Below are 9547 nucleotides of genomic sequence, written 5' to 3' on the forward strand. Positions count from 1 at the left end.
TGCTGATATGTTGACGAAGGCCTTACCAAGAGGAAAGTTTGAAGCATGTTGTTTGACCTCCGACATGGAGGCATTCCCCACATAGTTGGAGGGGGAGATTTGTTGGGTATGGGTCCCACTATGTGGGAAACCCATAGTTTCTGCCATAATGTTTTGTCAAAAGCCATTTTGGGGTTTTTAACGGGTGTTGGGCAGAAATTTTAGCAGAGCAAAAAAAAAAATATCTCAAATTAAAACAGAGAGAAAGAGAGAAGAAAATTTCAGTTTTTCAAGCTTGGTGCAGCAGTGATCAACTCTTCGATCGAAGGTCTATCCGTGGTTCGATTGAGCTGATTTTTGGACAGCAGCTAGGTGATAAGGTGTTCTTGACTTTGTACGGTCGGATTTTTCATCCGAGTCTTGTAGCGTCGGAAATACCCATTTTTCAGCAGCTACGTTTTTGGTGATGTTCTCTCATTTTTCTCTCTTTTGCTAAAGATTACATATTGTTAGCCTTGTCGGAGTTGAATGCTTGTTGTAGGCTTGATATTGTGATCTTGTAGTCGAACATTTGATGATAGTAGAGCTCTTTATCGGACTCTAAAGTCCCGTGGTTTTTTACCCTTGATTTAAAGGGGTTTTCCACGTAAAAATATCGGTGTCTCTATTTATTTTTGTTGTGGTTGCATTAGTTGATTTGTGGTTGATTAAGGTTGCTAGAGAACATATCTTGTGCTATTGTGCTTGCCATAATTTTTACAGGAGTTATAAGGAGAGAAAGAACACCGGTTGTGCTTTCGTTTTGTTTCGGTTGTTCGGTTTCTTCCCAACACACAGGTAAACAATAATACAACATTATTATTTGAAATGAAAATCAAAGAACATATTACAATGTATATATAAATAAAAGAACAACAAATTACAATATGTGTATCTATATACACATGTGCCCCAACATTTTTATAGAACCACAGAGGAGAATGTTTTAAATCCCTTCTTTTGAGACAATTATTCATGCACCAAAAAGGGAATGTAAGGAGCATTTTCCTCATCTCCTTTGGAAGTTGAGGAACTTGATTCCATATGCAAAGACAAATAAGAAGAGAAGGACCCAACCAATATGGGCAGCAACAACAACAGGAAGGAAATCATACCTAAACCCTAAGTGTGTCTCAAGGTAAGCTTTCACTGCCATTGGCAACTCTCCTGGTATCACAACAGGATCATCTTTGTCACCCACTTGGGATGTCACAAGTCCATTGATTGTCCATGCCACTGGAGATGCCCAATAGTACCATCTCCACCAAATTGGTATTTCCTGCATATATTCAAACCATAGACTTCATTTTCATTTCTTTCTTGTAATTTAAGATAAAGAAAGAACCCAAAGTTTAACTTAGTTGGTTTATGCAGTCACTCTTAAGAAGTGGCATTCAGCAGATTTAGTATTGCGACCCTTTTCTTTTATTTCTAATGGATCCCGGTAAATATTGTAAGAAGGACACAGTATGAGAAATAAGGTATTGGATTTGCAGATTTCAGATAAACTGAATGCTACTTCTTAATAATGATTGCATGAATATTGAATCCAGAGTTCAGATTAATAGAGCATTGAACTAATGCTTTAGGCTTTTAATACGTACCGTCCTAGGGATGAGGAAACCAGAAAAGAGGTTCCAAAAGCTTAGAAAGAAGGACATGACAATGGCAGCAAATTGATGGTTAGGTGTAAGAGCTACAAGCATCATCCCATAGAGTGTGAAGTACATGAAGCACATCAATATGAAGTAGTAGAACAAGAAGAACTTCCCAACATCCATGTGGAATCCAATCATTCAGTAAAGCAATATGCTATACATCAATGTCTGGATTGAAACATATATTGCCTCTATTGCTACCTGAGCAAATGCATAAGGCAATGGTGAATACATTCCTGCTGCTCTTTCACGATAGAAGACCGTTCTTTCAATTGCCACAACGGATTGTACCGCTGAAGTGTTGGTGGCTCCTAGGAAAAGGACAGCTGAGTACATAGCTCCCAAGAGATTCATTAGATCTTGTTGCTTGTGTCTGTTCAAAGAATGTTTACAAATTATCACAAATGAAATCCAAAAAGGCTAGACATAGATATATCTTCCAGATAAGAGATGCCGTTTATATTTCTGTTCCCATTGATATATGACCATGTAGAGTTATATAAAATGACCTGCTGATACCAATTTGGGAATAAGAGATACCATTGTTATAAGAGTTTCTAATGATTTCCAAACTTGCATCTATAAGTTGATGGTATTTTCCACATTTAATGTTGGAATTGTTGGTGCCGAAGTTCGGTCAAGGTGACCTTCGGGCTTAAACCAATTGGTCCATCCAACATCTCTAAGAGACGACCTAGTAAGGAGAGAGGACCCTAGTAACCATTGCATTTTTTAATGTTGAACTGTAGTTTTGTTTTCACTACCAAAATGATAACTAAATAAGAATTTTTGAACTTACATCTTATCTCCCTTGCCCCAGAAAATCATTCCGAATATGATACCAACGAAAAATGTCATGAAAAATCGAATGGCATTGTATTGTGGGTTCCTCCAATATGAGTTGTGTTGCTTCCAGAAGCAGGCTTTGCATTGAGTAAAGAAGCCTTGAGAGTGTGTTGTAGGGAAGTGAAGGTCCTTAGTCCCAGGGACTGGGGTGCTTAGATCTTTGATAAGTTCCTCATTCTTCCTGGAAAAATTACAACAACATTTCAGATTCAGTAGAGATAAAAATGGAGGGAAACAAATAGTAGTTTCAGTTTTAGTTACCTATAAAGTTCAGATTTGGAATAAATTTCACTAAAATCGACGTCAAGTTGAGCCTCGACAGCAGTGGAACTAATTTCCAGCATCCAAGTTGCAGGGTTGTACCCTTCTTTGATCTTGGGAACCCCTGGGATAGCCTGCAGAAAGTTTATAGACATAAGTTGCGATCAAAGCCTCGAAGAGTTCTAATACTATTGTTAACACGTATGCGATGCGATCCGACCGAAAACACATCCATGACTGTAATATTAAACCATGGTATGCAGTGTGAGAAAATTGGTTCTTACTTCAAAGTACTCTACAAGTTTGTGGGACTGGCGGCCAAGAGGTCCAGCATAAATGACTTGTCCACCTCTCTTCATCAGAAAGAGCTGCATTGAAAAAGGAAATGGGTTAAGCAAATGGAAGATGAAGAGGAAGTAAAGGTTTCCAACGCTGAAATTTTAAGAATACCTCATCAAAGGCTTCAAAAATGTCTATGCTTGGTTGGTGAATTGTGCAGACCACAGTTCTTCCAGTATCCACTGTATTTCTCACGGTACGCATGACAATAGCAGCTGCTCTAGCATCAAGTCCCGATGTTGGTTCATCCATGAAGATGATTGATGGATTAGCAACCAATTCTACAGCTATTGTGAGCCTTTTCCTTTGTTCCGTTGACAGGCCATCGACTCCAGGCAGGCCGACAAGAGAATTCTTGAGAGGATTTAGCTCAACCAACTCCATTACATCTTCAACAAACATCTGTTGCACAATAGAATAAAACAGTTATGTAAACTTCTTTAGCTATAAGGTGCAGTTAGATATAGATATAACATACAATAATAAAGATCTGGGCTAAAAAAAGAACATGCCTTTCTTGTTTCTGCATCAACATCCTTTGCAAGACGAAGCCAGGCTGAGTAGACGAGAGATTCGTAGACGGTAACATGAGGAGAATGGATATCGTTTTGTTCACAGTAACCGGTAACCCGAGCAAAAGTTTGTTGGTTCTTTGGGTAACCAGAAATGCTAATACTTCCTTCAATATAGCCACCGGTTTTTCTTCCAGCTAGAACATCCATCAAGGTGGTCTTTCCTGCTCCACTAACCCCAACTAATGCTGTTAGCACGCCAGGCCTAAAAGCTCCACTTACGTCTCGTAGTAATTGAAGACGAGTCTCTTCGATTCCTTGGCTCTTCATTTCCTGAATAGGATACCAAATTTTACCATCTATTCCTATTCCTATTCTTTGTTTTTCGGTAAAAGAAATTGCTTGATGGGTGTAAAAATATGGAGAAGGGACTCACAACAGGCATGTCAACGAAGTAATTCACATGGTCAAATGCAAGTGACAAGGGTTGGAAAGGTAACACCATTCCCCTCTTTGAAGGTCCTTGGTTTGCACCACTAGGAACTGAGTTGTCAAGATTATTCTTCATTGCCATATCAGTTGATGGTGAACTCATTTCTATGGATTTTAAGTTAGGCTGTCCATTGGAAGATGATTGCTTCTTGCTCTCATCGTCTTCTTCCAGAATAACAGCTTTGGAATCTCCCAGAGCTGCATTTGTTTTTGAAATTAATTTTAAAACTGAAACCATACATTGCTAAGGGATATTATCAGCACGAGTTTTCAGTGGCTTACGATTCAAATAGGTCAATGCTGCAATAAAACAGAGATTAAAAAGCAGAGAAAATCCGAGGAGTGCTGCAACACAAATCCAATACCAAAACTCTTCTGTATACATGCCTCTGGATTTGAGAAGAACTTTCCCTACTGTGGTGGAGTTAAATGGCTGCAATGGTAATGTAAAGGAAATATCAAGATTAACTAGTAACATTTATACAATATAGACCTTTCTTTAAGCATGTTCATAGGAGATCTTACAGTACTCCATCTTTTGTCAAGAAATTCAGTAATGACAATAGCATTTTGTCCATACCACATCGGAGAGATGTAGTATCCCCATATCATCCATGACTTGATGTCATCTGCCAGAACAGATGATCGAAAGTTGCTATGAGATCAATAATATCAATAATGATAAAGGAAACCCTAAAAAGCATATCCAATTTAAAGATAGAAAGTGCTAACCTTTGGCAACAACAAATCCGCCAAGTACAAAAACCACCAGCAAGGTAAAGGTACCAAGTGTGTTTGCTACAACCTGTGTTCTTCCAACCGCAGCAATGAATCGAAAGAGAGAAAGGGCCATCTGGTGAATGCCAAAGAATGCCAAGAATTGTCGAAAAAACCTGAAAAGTTGTTGATGTGCCAATGAATAGAATTATAGATTAAAATAGCTCATAGGTGGGAAAATGGTAACTACAGTTCTATGTAACTGAATATAGTGCATTTCCATACCTGCTAGCAGATGGGGCAAAACCAATGGTGTAATATGTGAGGAGGATCCATATCCCTGACTCAAGCAAAGAAAGGGGAATCCTAAGGACCCAAATCGGCAAAGCAAAGGCCCATGCTGGATAGAATAAGAAATCCCTTTGTTTGAAGAAAACTGGAAGCCTAAATATGGTGAGTGCAAGCTCTGCCATCCCATTAAACATGACATTAATGAGACTAAAGAACAGTGCACCATAAAATTTTGTTCCATTTGATATATGACCAGCTTTCATTTTGGTCCTAAAAAACACAGTGAAAGCAATGACAGACATAATGGTTATCTGGGTTGTCTTGAATATATATACGAAAGAGTTGCGCTTCATCAGTAGCCATTCTCTTGCAAAACAAGCCTTGAAAAGTTCCCAGTTTGAGATTCCATACTTTTCTTTCACCAATGCAGCTGGATGAATTCTGGATTTATCATAAAGAATCCTGAGTTCATCATCAAGTTTTTGACCAACATGGAAAGAGTTGAAATGCTCCACGAACTTTGATACCGATACGTAATGATAAGGTTCATTTTCTCTACACCAATACTGCTGCTGGTCTTTCTTTGAAGTCACTTCTTGTAGGAAATCCGCTATTCCTTTCCTTTCAGGACATTTGAATCCCAAACTTTCAAAGAACTCGAGAACATGTTCTCGTGGTCCTTGATAGACTATCTTACCCTCAGAAAGCAAGATAATGTCATCAAAAAGGTCATAGGTTTCTGGTGCAGGTTGCAAAAGAGAGATGACCATGGTTACATCCATGATATGAACCATTTGCTTCATAAACCTTACAATCTGAAAAGTTGTAGAACTATCCAAACCAGTTGAAATCTCATCCATGAAAAGAGCTTTTGCAGGTCCAACCAACATCTCCCCTGCCTTTTTGTGTAACTAGATCCTCTTAGGATTTTCTTACAAAGTGAAATGGAAACAAGGAGTTTTAAAAATGGTTTTAAAATGCTTCAAATATTAAGGACATTATATCAAATATATGGTAGATGTCATTATGTCCTTAAAAATGGTTTATCACCTTAAAAGTTTAGTCTATAAAAGAACTTATCGATATCTCAAATAATACGAACTTAGGGATTAGCCTAACAGATTCATGCTCAAAGTGGGTTCAAAACTAAGCATCTGCAATATCCCTTTCCAATTCCTAAACTACAGTCTCCATTGTACCAAAAATGATCCTAAATAATACTTGAGGACAAAAACAATTCAAATCCCTTCACATTATTCAGTCTAGAATTAGTTTACCTGTAGTGACACGCTTCTTTTGTCCACCAGATATGCCCCTTCTCATGTCATCACCCACCATAATATCAGAACAGATATCCAGTCCAAGAATCTGTCATCACATCATAGTTAAAAGGTTAATTTTTATAACTTTGTTGCAACGTACTATGTTGCTAGGATTCTTCATTTTTTTCTTGAAGTATTGGTGTTCAAGACTCATGTCCGACACATGGATACAAGGATATGGATTCAAAGATCTTCCACATACATCATGTCGAATACATACTTGCACCTGAATCTGAGTAACAACGGGCAATGGAAAATAAAAGACTAGAAACTAGTGAAAAAATGGACAAACCTTGAGCACATAATCAGAAACGAGACTAGTGTTTTGGCCAGCCATTGCAGTAGCTTTCATGAAAGCATCAATCTCAGGGTCTGGTTTAATCCCAGCCTGTTTTTCTCGCCTTGATAACTCAGCCAAGAGTTCATATCGGGTCCCAACTCCCAAGCACCGCCCTGAGAAATCTAGTGTTTCCCTTACAGTCATCTCACCATGGTGAAGATCATGTTGACTTATATAAGCACTTGTCCTTTGAGGAATAAATTCTTGAAATTCATGGCCACAATACGTTATTTTTCCTGATACCTGTTCAAAGATTGAACATTGTTCATCAGTAAACTAAACCAAAAACATTATTCCAGTTTGTTTTTTTTTTTTAATCAAACTCAACTGGTTGATTTAAAATGAATTCTTCCGGTAGGAATCAATTTGGTTCTTCTGGAAATTTTTTTAAATGTTTGGTATTTAGTACTGTTTTTTTTGGTAACATGGTATTTACTATTTAGTACTTTGTAAGTTGTTTTAATATAAAAATATAATATGAGATATTCAAGCTGAAAATTTTATATAAAAAAATATTTTTAAAAGTTATATGTAAATAAAAAAAATAAACTTTAATTAATATGATAAAATTGAGACCTTAAAGATCCTAATGTCCTAAGTTTAAGACTTATTACTTATCTATTTATTTTGAGTTTTTTAATTATTTTTCTATTGGGTTTGTATACAATTGACTTTTAAAATCAATTCAATCAAATATTTTAAATTAATTTAAAATTTTGATTTTTTATTTCTAAACTTTTGAGAAGTTATTTTTAATTTAATATTTGTGAGATTTTTTTAGAGGTGGTTTCTTTAAAAGGTTATTTAAGTTATATTTTATTTAAATATATTATATAAAAACTTGAAAAGAAAAATCTATTTTTAAAATATTTTTTTATTTTAAGGAAAAATAGTTTCTAGTCAAGGATATTATATAATATATAATGAAAAACTTTAAAAATATAAAAATAGTTTTTGCCTTTTTTTAAAAAAAAAAGAGAGAAAATGAGTATTTAGTGTTTGACTCAAGAGTTTTATAACAATGGAGATTATACTATAAAAGCCTAGAGAATTTGATAATATACCCTTAAATTAGTGTCGGTTTTCCCAGCGAGTGCCTGCAACAGTGTAGTTTTTCCAGACCCTGGAGGTCCTAAAAGCAATGTCATTCTACGTAACACAAAAGACAAAAGAAAATATAAGTTAAATTGCCAAGCAGAGGTCTATTATATATTTTCCAGAAAAATGAAAACAATACCTTGATGGTTTCACTATTCCACTCACATCACCAAGTATATTGACCACTCTTTTCTTCGAAGGGAAAAGCTTCATTAATCCAAGAGCCCCCTATTTTGTTCAAAAACTACCAACGTTAAACACTTACGTAATTTCTTCATAAAAGAAAAAAATTTATCCAAGTAAAGAGAATCTTAATGACCTCAAGTGTGTTCAAGGTTGAGTTGAGCAATGTTGGAAGAGCCCTGGTTCCAAGATACGCATCTCCTTCTATGGATAAATGCTCAAATCGAACTTCAATCTTTGGAACATCAATTCCCACCCTATTTGGTCGTGCAATTTGGATTAATTTGAAGTCAATGTGATATTAAAGAGTTACAAATATTTTATTACTATTTTGGATATTTACCTATCGGTCCTCTCTCGAAGTCTAAGAAGAAATCTCTCATTATCTTGTTCCACGACGCTTAGTATGCTTTCCATGAGGTTCTTCTTGTCGTGCATGTCGAGGTTGGCGATGTCAACTTGTTCGTATCCCACTTTTCCTTCCTCCAAAACCTGTTTCAGCATTGCTTTTCGAATACGATCGTATGTTGGAAGCCTTTCGATGGCGGCCCATTTCAGTTCCTCTTCATCTTCTTCCCTCCCACTTCGCTGGAAGACATCGGTTTGATTATTCCATGCCTCTCGGATACTAGTTGAAGCCCAGCCTCTTCTGCTTCCCAATCCCGTGCTCATCGACCGATTGTTCATCGCCTCACGTATACTAGCCGAAGACAAGCCTCTTCTGCTTCCCAATCCCGTAGTACTCATTCTCCGGCTCATCGACCGGACGAGGTCGTCTCCGGTCAATGCCAATGCCATGATGGAAAGGTGCCTTGCTTTCTTGGTGCTATATAGAATTACGATTAATTTTAGGAACAAAAACGCACGTTTGACGACTCAAACATCAGAAGGACATATATGAAAGGATGGTGGATGTGAGGGGGTCCAAATCCAATGCATGGTTTATGTAGATGAAGATTGTTGTACTGACAGAAATGGGTATTCCGGAGTTCTGAAGAAAGATGAATGATTTTCATCAATTTATTCTGATTTTTGTCATCTTTATATCTATATTATATCTCTATTTAAAAAGAAGGTTGAAAAGGGCAACTTTTGTTCACACGCACGTTTTGTGTGTGTGTTTTTTATACTACTTTGGTTAAATTTTAATTATAATTTTTTTTTTATATTCAAATTTAAATACTTTAATTTTTAATATAATTTTAGTTAATATTTTTAATTATTTTGATTAAGTTTTTTACACGAATTTTTTAAAATAAATACAATTTTAACAAAAAAAATATTTTGACATGATGAGTTAAAATATATGCTTTAAAAAATCCACATCATCAACTAAAGTCATAAGGGTGCTAATTATTTGGATTAACTATTGACACATATCCTTCTTCTCCTATTAAAGTCATTATAAGATAATGACAAATTTGCAGTTTAGTTCACTCTACTATGCTCAAATTTTAAATATTTTAATTT

At 36.1% G+C, this 9547-nt stretch overlaps 1 pseudogene; it reads right to left on the bottom strand.

Moving 5' to 3' along the window:
* Positions 1-827: 827 nt before the first annotated feature.
* LOC107904355 (pleiotropic drug resistance protein 2-like) lies at positions 828-8875 on the bottom strand (annotated as a pseudogene).
* Positions 8876-9547: the final 672 nt, after the last annotated feature.

This window comes from Gossypium hirsutum, chromosome D05 (genome assembly GCF_007990345.1).
Source record: "Gossypium hirsutum isolate 1008001.06 chromosome D05, Gossypium_hirsutum_v2.1, whole genome shotgun sequence".
NCBI lineage: Eukaryota > Viridiplantae > Streptophyta > Magnoliopsida > Malvales > Malvaceae > Gossypium > Gossypium hirsutum.